The sequence below is a fragment of the Sander vitreus genome, chromosome 4, assembly GCF_031162955.1.
Source record: "Sander vitreus isolate 19-12246 chromosome 4, sanVit1, whole genome shotgun sequence".
In the NCBI taxonomy this organism is placed as follows: Eukaryota; Metazoa; Chordata; class Actinopteri; order Perciformes; family Percidae; genus Sander; species Sander vitreus.
In genome coordinates this window covers 1,917,244-1,932,851 of record NC_135858.1, presented here as the reverse complement: position 1 = coordinate 1,932,851, position 15,608 = coordinate 1,917,244, and positions in this window count along the sequence as shown.

Genomic DNA, 15,608 nt, shown 5'->3' with positions numbered 1-15,608 from the left:
ATGCAGCCCAAAATGCTTCACAGAACAAAATCACAAAATAAAAAACGAGTCATAAAATGTTAAAAACCAACCTAATAAAAACACCGGGGTTTTTTAGTTATTAACCCTCATGTTCGACGAAATTGCCCCACAATAACATGGATGGTTCCATACAACGCTCTTCCCAAGTGAAATTAAGGATCAGATCTTTTACTTTCATTGACTTTTGAGTGTTTTATTCAATTTTATAGCATTATCCAGACTAAACGCTGACATATCTGTGATTATCCATTACCTTCATTCCTCTGATCTTAACTTTTAATCAAAATCATTCATAATTTCTGTTTTTTTGTAACACAAAAATTAGATAATGTCATATAAATGAGGTTTATTGGCCAGGAACTCCGTAAATAAGTATAAAACTAGTTATAATAAGTTGGTTCTAGAGGTGAAAATACTGGTGGTCAAGGGGGGGGGGGGGGAAGTGCCAAAAATGTTGAAATAAGCGGCAAAAGAAACCTGTTAATTTTGACCCGGGAGGACAACACAAGGGTTAACACTATAAAATAATGCAATAACAATACTCCAAATTAAAAGCCAGATTAAAAAGATTAGTCTATAGTTTCATTTTAAAAGTAGAGAGCGAGCTTTCCCCAGTCCTATGTCCTGTTCTCAGAGGGTTGATATAAGGATGTGGTTTTCTCTTAAAATAGCAGAGATCCCTGTTTTTTAGTGCACCCATGGCAACCCGGTCTCACGCCAGTTCGTAAAATGGTGACGTTATTTTGATTTATTGATTCGTGTACAGGTCACGATTTTCGAACGTGACCATTTCACGAACTGCCATGACACTGGGCCTCAACAACGGGGAAATGAAACGCCACACACACCGGACGCCGGCCACAACAACGGGACGGTTGTGGTTAGGAAAAGAAGAACGGGGAAAGGAACCATCACATGCAGGAGACGCCGACAACAACGGGACGGTTGTTGTTAGGAAGAGAATAACGCGGAAAGGAACTGCAACACACGGGACGCGATCCGGGGTGAAAGTCCTGTGTTGTTTGACCCTCCCTGCGCGGAATTTCGCCTTATCAATACTACTCGCTACCGTAATCGTTCTGTGATCACGAAATATGCTTCCCATTGAAATACATTACTTTAAAATTTGTGCTCACCACACGAAAATAACGACATTAACGTGTTCAGTACACAAATCAATAGATTTAGTAACGTGACCATTTCACGAACTGCCATGAGACTGGGCTGCCCATGGACGTCTCAGATGTAGTCACTTTAATAGTATTATGATGTATTAGCATGAACGCAGCACTGTAATGTAGCTGGTTGAGGTGGAGCTGATTAACGTCTGCGCTGGTAATGCTATGCTGAGAGTTATGTCAGGCCCCCAAATCTTAATATACCAACAGGGAGTTTGATCCTATAGCTTTAACCCTTGTGTTGTCTGCGGGTCAGATATGACCTGTTTTCAATGGGTTTTTTTATATCAGAAATATGGGTTTATTTCAAGCAAATTGCCCAAAAATAACATAGGTGCATGGATGTGCTTACTTTCATTGAACTTTGGGTGTTTTATTCAATTTTAGAGCATTTGAAAAATAAAATGTAAATAGTTTCTAAACAGACTAAACTGACTAAACTTTGACATAAACCAGTCTGGGATCTACTCAACATCCTCTGATTTTAAGCCTAGATTGTGTCATTTTTTGAGTTGATTCTTAGCAAAAAAAAAAAAAACTTTGTCCTTTCACAAATATGTGCTCATTCATGTGTAATTACTTCCACCAACTAATCAAAGTATTCTCGTACGCGTAGAATCCAGCCCAGTCTCATGGCAGTTCGTGAAATGGTTACGTTATTGAATCTATTGATTGATTTAAATGGGAACCATATTTTGTGATCACAGCACGACAACGGTAGGGAGTAGTATGAAAAGCAGAAAATCTGCGCAGGGAGATTGGTCGGGGGGGTGGATGGGATTTGAACCACAACCGTCCCGTTGTTTTCGGCGTGTCCTGTGTGTGATGGTTCCTTTCCCAGTATCTTCTTTTCCTAACCTCAACCGTCCCGTTGTTGTTGCCCGCGTGTGGCGTTTCATGTCCCAGTTGTTGCGTGCCACAGAGACCGCGGATCGTGTCCCTGCGCCCGGGGATCGCGTCCCTGTGTGGCGGTCCGTCCTGTTGTTGTCGCCAGTGTGTGGCGTTTCATTTCCCCGTTGTTGCGTCCCCCAGAGCAGCCCAGTGTCATGGCAGTTCGTGAAATGGTAACGTTCGAAAATCGTGACCTCTACACGAATCAATAAATCAAAATAACGTGACCATTTCACGAACTGGCGTGAGACCGGGTTGCAGCCGGAAGAATCTGCCATTTAAAATCATTCAGAATACATACGAGCGAGTCGCTGGAATGACGGCCGCCATGTTGCCGTGTGGCAAAGCAACAAGACCAAAGTTAATATTGGAGTGGCTAGAACAGCTGCGTGTAAACAATGGAGATACTAAGAGATCATTTCGGGTTCAGCCACCGTAGGAGTTAATACGCGCTCGGAATGGGAGGGGCTAGAAAGTAATATTCAGTTGGTTGTCATACACAATTTCACCGCTAGATGGGAGAAATTCTTACACAATGTAGCTTTAAGGATTATCAAGTCAAAATAAATCATAATTTCTGCTTTTTTTAAAACTCATAAATGAGGTATAATATCATCAATTAGGTCTGTTGACTATGAATTAAAAAAAAGCAATCGGAAAAAGCGACAAAACCGTTGGGGTTCATGATTGACGGGAAGACAACATGACGGTTTAGACTTTAGTTTTATTCAGATCTCTGTTGTTGCATGTGGGGGGGGGGGGCAGTACAGAATGGCTCACTCACATTTCAGAGTTTAAAGCAAATATAGTGCTTGCTATGCTTGCATTATTTTGACTGACAATCGAGCCATGTGTTTAAATCCTATAGGGCTTCAGATGTTTGGGCTGCTAGCTGGAAGACCCAGGGCTGACAGACTTTGAATTGGCTTTTCACTCAAACAATGCCTCTCAGTTTTCCATCTGCTCATCTGATTTCCAGAGCCAGGCAGTGATCTCATGAACCCCTGCTTTTATGGATGTTTGCCTTGCCATCCTGCCAGCCTTGCTGTGGTTGCTTTAGGTGCCAAACCCAGCCTCATGCAGTAAACAGATTATCAGGATACTGACTAGTCTCCCTATTTTTCTGGCTGTAGATCGCAAATGGAATCTGATCAAAAACCAAGTTTAAAGCTGGAGACTAGTTAAAGTCAGGCTCAGGCACTGTACATTTGCCACATTGAGGCATACGGCCAACGATCAATGACAACGAGCTTTAAAGTGAGCTGTATTTTCATTTAACGATAGGTTTCATGGCTTCAAAGATCACAGGGTGTTAGCAGTCACAATTACAGGAGGGAGCCTAAACTATAAAGGGATTTTATTTACTCTCTGATTCGATTAAAGCAAATATGTGAGGATTATATTATGTCTTCTAACAATCATTCAGATGCCTTACGTTTGTGTTTGTAGAACGAGACAATCACAGTCAAAATTGGCCTGTCAATGTAGGGCTGGGCAGTATATTGATATTATATTGATATTGTGAGAGGAGACTAGATATCTTCTTAGATTCTGGATAACGTCATTATAGCATAAGTTTAGTCTTTTCCTGGTTTTACAGGCCACATTACAGTAAAGTGATGTCATTTTCTAAACTCATCTGTTTAACTGTTCTGTTTTATTATTTACCTTCAACCTGAGTTATTACACCCACATTATGATTATTTATCTAAATTCTAATTGTGAAAATATTTTGTTAAAGCACCAATTGTCAACCCTACAATATCGTCACAATATCGACATCTAGGTATTTGGTCAAGAATATCGTGGTATCTGATTTTTTTCCATATCGTCTAGCCCTAGGTGTGTCCTTGAGTCAAATCCAATCTTTTTTATTACTACTACTGGGGGGCGCCCAAGTTAGAATTTTAGAAATTCTACACATAGTTGCTGTAAATATTTCCATGGTATTTCATCCTTAAAGCAGCACTAATGCATATGTTTTTATAATAGTGGGTCAAATGACTGTGTGTACTGTTAAAAGGTGTCACTCGTGGTGACAAACCCAGAAAGTTATCACCTGACTTTGCAGTTCCCTCCAAGAGTTTAGATCAAAACAGGGCAAAAAACATTCTTCGGGTTGCTAGAAACATGTCTCCAAGTGAATGCTAATATTAATACATGTCAGCAGGATGTTTAAGTTATTAAAAAAATTGTAATAGAGCCAACAAGTTATCCATATCACCATATTAGTCAGTCATGTCAGGGCATTAAAACGTGTGATTTAGCTTGTTGTAGAGTTCTACCTACATGTGGCCAAGAAAAACAGACTAAAAACTAGTGCAACTTTAAAGCTTTAGTGCGTAACTTTTTTATATTAATGAAGGTCTGTTACATTCAAGCCATTGCCAAATGAGTTACTACAAAGCTAATTAAGACTATCAGCTCCATACGAGTCTCTCTGTATTTCTCAGTATGGCTATGTTCAGAAGATTGTGGCGTCCGGCGACTTTCGGACGCAGAAACTCAAGTGAAGAAAATGACCTCTTCTGAAGAGTCCATCATGTTCTTTTAAATCCCCCGTGTCTTCCTTGGCTACTAGCAACTGCGTGGAGGAGGGGTGGGGGTGGTGCGCAATCACGGAAGGCTTGTATCATGTGGACACGCCAACAGTTTTGTTGTCATTACTTAGAATTCCTCATGGGGGCGACAGAAACTACGCACTATAGCTTTAACGTGATGTATGTTGGAACCAGGGACTGTAAAAAGAAGGTTGGAACCAGCTGTCGGGGCAGAATATTTAACATTTATTTTTTGTGCGAGTAATATATATATATAATATATTGTTTTGAATGGTTGTTTTTGTCACAAGTACTTTCACACAGAACATTACTTTCTATGAGGATTATAATACAACAGGTGGCTTTTTGTCCATGTATATTACCTTAGGTTGCGTCTGAAATCAATGCTTCGTCTGGCAAATGCTTTTGTAACAGTCCATGTTCGTGTTCCTGACTGAAACGTGTGTATACTTGAATTCACGGGACACTGAAAACTATTATTTGTATGTAATGATTCTGCATGGTTCTATCATGACTGTAAAATCTAAAAATGAGAAAAAAACCTTGTGTGAGGAAGTGTTTCATCATAAATGACAGCTAGTACATGGGACACACATCCCAGGCTTACCGATGTGTTGATTTGCTTAGTGTAGCTGTAAAAACAACTGACTTTGAATTTAATTTTTAATAGACTGACAACATGCTGCAACATGCACATTGTCAAAATCCTGGGGTTTAAATGGTGTGTCCAGCATGCTACTGTACCTCCTGTGTCCTTCATTACTGCCACTCACAGCACAATGGTCCTGACAGAGAATATGCGATGGAGCCGTGGCAGGGAGCGGTGGGTCCACAGCATGGACTTCAATGGGCTGTCACAGCATGCAACCCGACTCCTTTTATCCAGCCACACATCTGACAGCTGCTCCCACGTCACCAGAACACTCACACACTTGACAGGAGTGTGTGGAAGTGGACTACAGTAGAATGAGACACCGCTCTGTAGCCATTTATTTGAAGAGTAGGTTCGGAAAGTGTGTATCATAGTCGTTGCAGACCTGAAATGCATTATACTTTGACCCACAGTAGAAATAGTGGATGCACCACTGCTGTGTTTCACATACAAATAGTAGACATAAAGGAAGGATGTGTCATATAATAATGTGTAATGTGCCTGTTCATTACTATGGGTTTTACGGTAACACAGTGAATGAGTGAGATCTCACCATAGTCTTGCAGGTTATCGCGAGTTAATGTTGATATACTTCTGACAACTGTATGTGCTCAATAAAAGATAGCTCCGGCTAAAAGAGTATTAAGCCTCCGGTGTTCCTTGCAGTGCCCTGCTATGCCAGGAACTACTACAACTATTATTTCTGGTGATTTTTCCAGTATCTTTATTGTGACTATTATTGCCACTGTTCATCACACCCCCAACCGGCACCGTCAGACACCGCCTACCAAGAGCCTGGGTCTGCCGAGGTTTCTCCCTAAAAGGAGTTTTTCCTCGCCACTGTCGCACTAAATGCTTGCTCTTGGGGGAAATACTGGAATTGTTGGGTCTTTGTAAATTATAGAGTGTGGTCTAGACCTACTCTATGTGTAAGTGTTCTGAGATAACTCTTGTTATGATTTGATACTATAAATAAAATTTAATTGAATTGTATTCAATCATAAAATGGCCATGATATGTCATCAGATATTAAGGAAACATGCTAAGTTGAAATAATTTCTTCTTTGACAACTATGCTACAGCCAGTATGTTCTCCTTTGAAATTCCGGTCCAGAATGCCAGTTTTTGTTTTGGTCTGTGTTGTCGTCCACTGCACATTTTGACACCCACGTCCAGTTGCAAGATATGAAACAAACACAGCGTGCTGCATCCATGGAAGCAGCAACCAAACGAACTGGGTCAACAGAGATAGATTGTACCCAACCTAAAAAACCTCTGCATCTTTCTAAACAGTTGCATGAACCAGAGACATGGTAAAACAAGAGTAAATGTAGGAGATGCATTTGAAAGATGGAGACAGTTTGGAGCCCAAAAGGACTTTAAAACGGATGCTGAGTTGGCTAATTTCGTCCAGAACAGGTAAGCATTAAGCTTCACTAATTTATCAAGGTGACTAGAAGGGACGGGCATTTCAACATTCGGACACTCACATTTAATTATTATAGAATAGGCTACTCAAGTTAGTTACTCGCCAAAAAATTGTGACACCCAGCCAGTGACTGGTGCTGGCTAACGGCATCATGCTAACACACGCAAACTGCTAACGTTACCAGAGGAACAACGGGCGGGCCACAGCTGTTTACTATCTCAGCAACAACCACCATGACAGACATATGAAAGAAACTGCAAGTTTGACTTCCTCATAATGAAAACATGCCATTTAACTTTGGCAAAACAACCATGTAGCCAAATTAACGTTTTCTACAGGTCAGTGTATGGTACGTCATGTTATGGAATATTCTTGAGGCTAACGTTACCATCGCCAGCTTCACGGTAATAAAATGCTGGACAGTGTATAGACAAGCTACTTTTAGTGAAAATATTTTCATGAATCTACACATAAACTCAGACAAAGGGAAGAAAGGGTGCATGTTTATTTAATTTTGTATTATTATTTTGTTAACAGGGTCTGGAAAGTAGTAAAACAGATGTTTCAGTCTCCCCCCCCCCCCCAACAAAATTCTCCCCTGCTTTCTGTTCAGCGGCCGCGGCACTTAAGTTTAGCCGACAAACGCTGACTGTGACCAGGGTTCCAAGCACCGTTAAGGTCACAGTCTTTTCAGTGGCTGTTGCAGTTAAGTTTAGCTGACAAAAGGGGACTGTCAGCCGTGTACAGACCACCGCGAGGTCAGGGTATTTTTTGACTGTCAACATAGCTAGCATCTAGCTAACATTTACGTCATGTGAAGTTGGGTTCAGCATTCTTAACCTGGCAACCCGCGTGAGCTTCGAGTCTGTGGAGGAGGGGCTGGGGGGAGAAGACTCCCTCCAGTATTTTGACTGCAGTACCCATATTAAATGCTAGCTGTCAGTATTACATATTGCTCCTTTAACTTCTAGTAGCAGTTAACGTGAAAATCTGCAAGAAACAAATTGTGTATAAACCACTAAATAAAGTAGTGACAGCATCGTTTGGCTTAGTTATCTATGCCGTTAGCATGGTGGCTAACACTATTGTTACTCCGCTTATATATAACATGCTGTCATTGTGCTAACCGGGCACCGTTAGCCTTTACAACAGAGCCGCTTCACTACACGTGTTAGATAATGTTTCATTACAGCGTTCTCTGTTGATTCGGGTTTGTTGCTGTGTGCTTGTGGTTGAAAATGAATGTAAACAAAGCGGCGTGCAAGAAATGGAATGTGCCATGATTAGGGTGACCAGATTTCCCGGAACTAAAACCGAGACACTTTGCACGTGACCGTAGTGCTCGTGCACGTACACGCTTCGGCTCGTTAACGTGAACATGTGCCAGCCCAGGTCAGACTTAGACACAGACAGATTAGACACAATTTTGCCAACAGCACACGTAGGCCTACTGCTCACAACATAATGGGGTATCTCAGTTAATATGCATGAATTTTCTTGGTATGTAGCCTACATATCTAAGAAATAATATTAAAAGACATTGAGTGAGTTTCGTGTGGGACCAACTTTATTTTTCAGAATTAAAGCATTCTTTTGGAAAATGCACCCACTGAACTTGTGAAAAACTTTGTGAAAAGGTATTTTTCATTGCATGGCACTGCATGAGTTATTTAGAACTGCTGCCAAAGGCTTAAACTAAAGTTATGGTAACACTTTGCGGTAAGGGTACATGAATTATGAATTCATGCATGAATTAACTCATGATTTGTGCATTACTTCATTCCTTTATATCTTATGAATCATCAGGAATTGATATGAGTTCATAGCCTCTCATTCATGACCTCATGCACATGCATGAACAACACAACAACTAAAGCATTAGGTAATATATTCAAATAAGAATTTGAGCAGTGATGACCACATTTCATGATAATTCATGTACCCTTACCGTAAAGTGTTACCAGTGTTATTCTAACCAACGAAACACACACAAATGTAATCTCATTTGATAGAGCAGATAGCTTCCCTATTGGAAACATTCATTCCGTATATTTGTTAGAGGAGTGAATTTGCTCAAGAATCAATTAGTTGGCTGAAAGCCTACTGTGAATAGTGGCGCCTTTAAGGTGGGAATGGTCATGCGGTTCCTCTCGTCAGTCCATGTGTTGTTCATGAGCGAAAAGATCTGCTCAACGGGAGCATTTGTGCCCGGTAGACCCATGGCGAACTGACAAAGGAGACCTACATTTTTGAACGGACTCTCCCTGCTTTTGAAATGCGCGAACATTTCCACCCAGCGTCGCTGTGTCCATTTCTTTCACTGTCTATGTTTAAAACGAGACAGATAATAAGAGGCATTGCAACAATGGTTACAAATATACATTGTAATGTTGGCTGCACGGATTATGCAGATGCACACCGCTACGATTGACTGACACACACACACATTGTTAAAATCATACGCTGGACGCTTTATTAGTCTTTCTACATGGGTTTAGTTAATGATCGGGCTATAAGAAGACCACGTCGGCTATGTAATCACTGACAACCGGGACAATTTCATAGTGGATGGTGTATGTAATGTAATGTACATTTTAGCGTCCCGACAGGCTTTTGTCGGGACTCGGGACACGCAACTGAAAATGGGGACTGTCCCGGTCAAACCGGGACATCTGGTCACCCTAGCCATGATGCAGGCGCCCCTTCGAGGCTAATGTATGAAGTCCCACTAGTGGACAGAATGTATAACAACAACCACATGTTGATATTGGCATTGGCAATGCATAAGCCATAGTAGTGTAGTAAATATTAATAAAAGGCTGAATTTGGACAGTAAATGTGCTAACATAATTTGAATATAAAAAAACGCAATTTGAATGGTATTATAGAGGAAGATTGACAGCTGTAGTATGTAAAGAGATTTTACCGAGCCACAGGGCGTCAGTATGACATAAACCTGAAAATGAACAATGAAAACGAAACACAAAAAATAATCAACGAGGCTGAAGCTTGCCACTGTGGCAAAGTGTTATTGTTGTTTGAAATAATCCATAAAATGGCTGAGCTCCCTGCTAACATTCCCCCTCCTCCATTCATCACTCATTGACCATTTTGTCCAGGACCGTGCCGTGATTAATAGTGTTTTTTGTTTTGAGCCCGCTGTGTGACTGATGAAGTGAAATGTGTGTACCATTCTGTGGACTGGTGTCGTGTTCACTCTTTGCATGCCGCCATCCTCTACTGCATATAGAATGAGCTGCACTAAGCCAGAGTTTTAGAGAAATTCAGTTCTGTTCAACTAAACACCCACACACACACACACACACACACACACACACACACACACACACACACACAAATGCACTCCTTCCCCTTTAATTGAAAGACGATTCAGCTGAGTCACAGTCACAACTGAACATCTGGTCACAGGTGAGTACTCCAACCATAGATAGGTCAAAATGTAGGAATCGGAATCAGTGGGGGAAGAAGTCTTTTACTTCTAGGTTCAGTAGGTTTAGGTTTAGGTTTATTTGCACAATTTCAAATAAATAGAGTGACAAAGATAACAAACAAATACAGTGCAAGGAAAGACAGGGAAAAACCCAGTGGACTTATTTGAAGCCTCCACCTTGATCGTTTTATAAGACAACATAAAATTGGTACAAACCAATAAAATAAAAATACATACAAATATAAAGAAACAGCAAAAAAATGTGGGAATAAAGGTATTGAATTAAAAACTATTAGCTATAAGCTATTCATTTATCTGTATGAACAAAAGTGGCATGAATACAAAAGTACTTGGTGACAAACAATTGTTAAACACCAGTTAATTGGTCTTTTAGGCATCTTTTGTAAAAAATTTATAGATGAACAGTTTTTTTGTCAGATAGGAAAAGTTATTCCATAATTTAGTTCCCCTATATGGTATGGAAAAGTGACTTCTGCAGGTCAGAGATTTAGGGAGATGAAGATTTGATGATTGACGAGTTAGGTGAGAGTGAACCTGTGAGTTGACTTTAAAGTAAGTTTTGAAATGGTCGGGAATATTCCCTTCACTTGAGTGTATCTTGTATATAAAAAGACATATTTGCAAAATATTAATGTCATAAATAGTAAGAAGCTGATGTTTCTGAAACATTCAACACATTAATATAGCAGCAAAGGAATATTTGCTATGTAAAGACAGTGGAGAAATGGCATCCTGAGCAGAGACATTATAAGTGCACTGCATAGAGCATAAATCTCACTCTTCATATAAATATATATGTCATGCAAGAGAGAGAATAAAAACAAATGGAATGGTCAAAGTTGTCAAATTGATTCACGGCGTCAACTCATTTATTGAGTAACATGCAAGAAAACATTCCTCCTTAAAAGTTGCCATTAGCTGCCTGCGCAACGTGACATCATGACTTCTCGTAAACATACACGCCCACTTTCTTAAAGCGCCCATATTATGCTCATTTTCAGGTTCATAATTGGATTTTAAGGTTGTACCAGAATAGGTTTACATGGTTTAATTTTCAAAAAACACCATATTTTTGTTGTACTGCACAGCTCTCTCTCACTGCTGCAGATCCTCTTTTCACCTGGTCTCTGTTTTAGCTACAGAGTGAGACCTCTTTTCTTCTTCTTCTTCTTCTGTACTATCTTTGATTGCACTCGCACATGCTCAGTAGCTCAGATGTAGATCATGTCAGCTAGCTAGCTCCATAGACAGTAAAAGAAAGGCTGTTTCTCCAACTTCGGTCAGTTACAAGGCAGGATTAGCCGGGAGACTTCTAAATGAGGGCGCACATGGAAGTAGTTCTTTTGTAGATTATGGTGAACTTGTGTGTGTTGTAGCAGTGCTTTGCTATTGAGAACGAGGTAGCATGCTAGCGTTAGCGTTAGCGTGCTAACGCTACGAGCTAACGGTTGCGGTTAGCCAGCACGTTTCGGCTTGTGACGTCACAAGCCGTGCCGATTTTGAACAGCTCACCCGGAGACTGAAGGCAGGACACATTCAGAAACCGGATCTCAATCAAAACAGCATGGATGGATTTTTTTCAAAGTTGGTATGCGTGTGGAAGCGCCAGAGACACAAAAGAACACCCCAAATCCCAGAAAATGTGTTTTTTTCATAATATGGGCACTTTAAGCCGAGTGGCGTGTTATCTGTACGCATTTTGAGCTATACGCTGTATACAACAGACAGCACTCTGCATCGTCACAGCGTAAACATACACGCCACTTTCTAAAGCCACGTGGCGTGTTATCGCGAGGCTACGTGTTATCGCGAGGCTACGGTCGGGAATAGGAAACGTGACACGCGGGTTGGGTTTAGGAAAAGAACAAACGTGGAAAGGAAATGTCACGCGCGGGACACGAAGGAAACGTGACACGCGGGACACGATCCCCGGTCTCCTGGGTGAAAGTCCTGTGTTTGACCCAACTCCCGCGTAGGGAGGTTGGTCCCTTTCGCCCTTTCACACTACTCGCTACAGTGACAATTCACACTCAATCGCAAGTCAATGGCGGCCAAACGGCGTTGATAAAAAGCGAGTATGTGTCTTGATAACACGCCCGTAATGGCGTGTCATACGTACGCCACTTCATGAGATCAGTCTGGCCTGCAGTAGCCTTTGATTGGCGAAGGGAATGAAATAATTAGCTATCTAACTGTTAACTAGCAAAGATGACAAGGAAGCAAAACATAATTTCATTTCATAATGTAATTATAGTTGTTTTATTACTATTCTCATCCCATAAGCCTTTCTAGAAAAAAATACAGCAGTTTAGTCAAAACAAATATATATTTTAAAATTAGGTTTTAGGCCTAATGTGAGTTAAGCCATACAGTAAAATAATCATGTATAGTCTTCACTTGCTACTTACTGTTGCGATAACGTGTTGACCTCTCACACTGATTAGCATACAAATGCATGCAGCATATAGATAAAAAAGAGAAAGTTCTCTGCGCTTCTGCAGACCACAACAATCCGGTGCAACCAAGGCGGGACAAAAACGGTATAAAGTAACAAAAAATAGCCGGTGCAACACAGATGTTGCCGGTGCAAGCACAGATATGCAGCATATACTCTTATTTTCATTTGTTTGTTTATTTCAAAGCAAATGTTATATCTGGTGCCATTTACTGGGAGTGAAAAGCCTCTCGTCCCAGTTTATAATGACAACTGAATGACCCTTCTTAATGTCATTAAATACCGGAGGCGTACTGTATGATTCAAAATGCCAGTGCATTATCCACAAGAGACCTCTGTGTTTTCACACTCGTTGTATTTACAGGACACTTTGGAGCTAGCTTTTGTACCAGAAAGCCATATGTATGGGTAATAAATGTATTTGTTGTGTGTTGTGAATGTAATGTCTATATTGTTTGTTGTATGTATGAGTTGATTTGGTGGCAAATGAGTTTCTCCGTTGGGGAGTAAAACAGTTTTCTAATCTAATCTAAATCCCTGTAGGTCCGATAGGAGTGCTACAGAAGTATGTACCTTCCAACTGTGCTGCTTGACACACAGTAGTGTATCTTTCTTTGCACCATCAGATCCTTAGGTTTAATGGGTTTGGATGTTGTAGAGGAAAATGTATTACCTAATACATTTTCTTATCCTAATATTGTCTTTCCTGTTTACTGATCAAGTCCCTGCTGTTCTGTATGACATCTCCCAACACGTCCTCCAAACCAACGATATGGGTTGTTTGTTCTGTACTTAAAGCTCCATTGTGTGAGAATTTCTCCCATCTAGCGGTGAAATTGTATATGACAACCAACTGAATATTACTTTTTTAGCCCTTCCTCCTACGGTGGCCGAACCCGAAATGATCTCTTAGTATCTCCATCGTTTCCACGCAGCTGTTCTAGCCACTCCAGTATTAACTTTGGTCTTGTTGCTTTGCCTGTCGCGTTGTCGTTTTAATTCTCGTTTTCGCTTCCCTGGCGAGTAATCTCCCCCTGGCATTCATCACGGTGCCAATAGATTCTGAATGTCAGATTCTACGCTTAGGAGAATACTTTGATTAGTTGGTGGAAGTAATTACATATGAATGAGCACGTTTGTGAAAGAACAAAGGGGTTTTTCCTAAGAATCAACCCGAAAAATTACACAATGTAGGTGTAAGCACTGTACTTAAGTACACATTTGAGGTACTTGTACTTTACTTGAGTCTTTTCTTTTAATGCCACTTTCTACTTCTACTCCGCTACATTTCAGAGAGAAATATTGTACTTTTTACTCCACTACATTCATCTGACAGCTTTAGTTACTAGTTACTTTACAATTTAAGATTTTTGCACACAAAACACATGTAGTTTATAAAATACAATGTTTTATTATAAATTAAACTACCCAACAATATAACGGCCTACAAGTACAGCTGAAAAGACCATTAAACACAGAACTGTTTGGATCGTTTACAGTAACTAAAATGTGAGGATTTTTTAAAGTATTTTCTTTTAATACTTTAAGTACATTTTCCTGATGGTACTTACATACGTTTACTTAAGTGACATTTTCAATGCAGGACTTTTACTTGTAACCGAGTATTTTTACAGTGTGGTATTACTACTTTTACTTAAGTAAAGGATCTGAATCCACCGCTGGTTCCTACTCTCTTCTATGACCCACAGGAACATTTTAATAAATGAGCGCCCCTAGAAGTGGCAGGAAATACGACCTCATATCTAAACCAGAGAACGTGTGTGTCACGATTTTGAACATACACTTTAAACATTGCTGCCCTATACACCATCATAATAGTGTATTGGATTTATTCATTCTTAGACGATCATTTGTTCCTCGTGCCTTCTGATAAGCAGGGAAGGAACGTCTCCTGTGCTAAGTAAAATCAATATGCCAGATAGTGAAATGGGAGCTCCAACCTGAAACTGTCGGCAAGATCAGCCTGCCATGCATGTCCAGCTCTTAACTGATTTTATTGCTTTGTTTGGTGGTGGGTCACAGCTCATCAGAGGCCTAATGTGCTGTATGTACGTGTGCAGGGAGAGGCAGGCGGCAGGAGTTCAAGCTGGAGCGGGGAGCATCTGCAGGACGCCAGCAGGTCAGCAACAGTACACTGGGCCACAAGCTGAGAGACGCCTGCATCCTCAGCGTCTCTGTAGGCAGCCATTGATCACAATTTATCTGATTTAACATGTTTTTCTCTATGAATGAACATAGGCAAGTAAGATAAGACCAATTTGTTTGATAGTATCTAAACAGTTTAACCGTATCTAACACATTTTACAATAAAGGTTTGCCAGGAAATGAGCATCTTGCAATCAGCATGCAACAGAGGTAGAAATCCAATCTCTTATGTGATCAAACTTTAGAGGACTACATGCTGCTTAAGCCATTAGCTGTTTGCACATTGTGCCATGGTTCAGTGCGACACCATTAAACAACCCCACACTATTTGTGAATGCCGGTCTATGCTGAGGCTCTAGTAATGAATTAAATGAGCATGTGTGTGTTTGGGTGTTACTATCAGCTGGGGATGTAATGGAAAATCAGAACAACTCTCATTCCTGCTCTCGCCTGGAAGCCCACTGTTGACTTGCAGGCATTATTGGATTACACTGACTCTAATAGTCTCCCCTAATGTGTCTCTTAGAAAACTAATCGCTCCTCACCAACACAGAATATTTTCTTTACACTTAATCTATGTGGACAACAAGAGCGAAAACCAACTTTCCCCTCCTCAGCAGCCACTATCTAGGTAGTCTCGCATAGCCAGACCTTCCTCCACAGCACTGCGGAGGAGGGTCCGGCTAGTCCACACAACATTCCGGTATTGGAGAAAAACGTGCTCTGGTTTATTGGCATTTCTTTAAACCAATCACAATCGTCTTGGGCGGCGCTAAGTCAAAA